Below are 1,795 nucleotides of genomic sequence, written 5' to 3'. Positions count from 1 at the left end.
GCACTTTTACTATATTTTCTTTTAAAAAGAAAATGTAAAATATTGCATTAAAGCTTTCGTTGGAGGCCATTTCTCAAAGACAATATGTTACCCAGATGCAAAAATCTAACCCTTTTTAGAATATGATGGTAAGCCATGGTTCATTCAACCTTATTTTAGCATGAGACATGTATTATTCCCTAGTTATATATCTGATAGCCAAATATTACATCTGCCAACTTGTTCTCTCCAGATGTGCCATGGTGTTTCCAACCATTCCTTTTGTTTGTTTTTTTCAAGACGCTGACAAAAATATACTTGACATATCGAAGAGAAAAGTTACTTTCTCAAGCAAGACGAGTATAATAGGAAGTAGCATGACCTTTTACAATGTTTCCTATTATGTGAAATTCAAGACAGGTTACCTTGGCTTTCGAAAAGAAATTAAAAAGAACATTTTGTTCAATGTCAGGTAAGTTTTAACTGAGGAGGGGGTTTATTGGGTTAAATTGGTATGGACTGGGAAGCTAAGCAGTATCAGGTTTGGTTGGGATTTGGATGGTGGAACATCAGGAAATTCCAAAATGGGAGCTACAACAGTATGATGGAAGCTCCGTTTCAGTTTCAGTTTCAGTTTATTGTATTTGTATGCTGCCCTTTTCCCCCGAAGGGGGACTCAGGGCGGCTCACAACTCGAACCGGGGAAGGGGGATACAAACAAAAAATTAAAAAAAAGCAAACATAACAATATATAATTTAAAACTCACAACAGTCATACCATTCGAGACGGGGGCAACAGCTCTTTAGCCCCAGGCCTGTCGGAACAGCCAGGTTTTGAGGGCTTTGCGGAAGGCCTGGAGGGTGGCGAGGGTTCGAATCTCCACGGGGAGTTCGTTCCAGAGGGTCGGAGCAGCCACAGAGAAGGCTCTCCTCCAGGTAGTTGCCAGTCGACACTGGCCGGCGGATGGAATTCGGAGGAGGCCTAATCTGTGGGATCTAATCGGTCTAGTGGAGGTAATTGGCAGCAGGCGGTCTCTCAAGTACCCAGGTCCAATACCATGAAGGGCTTTATAAGTGACGACTAGCGCCTTGAAGCGTATCCGGAGACCAATAGGCAGCCAGTGCAGCTCGCGGAGGATAGGTAAATCCGCCTGATTTACTGATCTAGGCTTTTAATGTCCAACCAAAACCAGTAAGTGCCGAAGTACTCTTTAAGAGTTGTTTGAACTTTAGGTTTCAAGTGTCATCATCTCCATACATTGGATCACAGAATAACAGAGTTGGAAGGTACCTTGGAGGTCTTCTAATCCAACCCCCTGCTCAGGCAGGAAACCTAAACCATGTCAGACAAATGGTTGTCCAATCTGTTCTCCAGTCCTGGAGCACCCACAACTTCTGGAGGTCCACGCAGTAGGTATTTAGAAGCAGCTTTGAAACTGTGGAAGGCAATCAATTGAAACGATGAGAAACTTATAGCTAATAATCACATGTTATCTGTCTGTGAATCAAAGATAACAAAGCAAAATGTGTAATTTGTATTTGTTATATATATATATATATATATATATATATATATATATATATATATATATATATATATATATATATATATATATATATATATATATATATATATATATATATATATATATAATCTCTATCTATATCATCTATATCTATATCTATCTATCTATCTATCTATCTATCTATCTATCTATCTATCTATCTATCTATCTATCTATCTATCTATCATCTATCTATCTATATATACATACAGTAAACATCTCCAGAGTAACAAACTAATTTTATTTTACAG

This window comes from Thamnophis sirtalis, unplaced genomic scaffold, assembly GCF_051295495.1.
Source record: "Thamnophis sirtalis isolate CommonGarterSnake01/CBP01778 unplaced genomic scaffold, rThaSir2_p1.2 scaffold_10, whole genome shotgun sequence".
Taxonomy (NCBI): Eukaryota; Metazoa; Chordata; class Lepidosauria; order Squamata; family Natricidae; genus Thamnophis; species Thamnophis sirtalis.
This window is presented reverse-complemented; position numbering follows the sequence as displayed.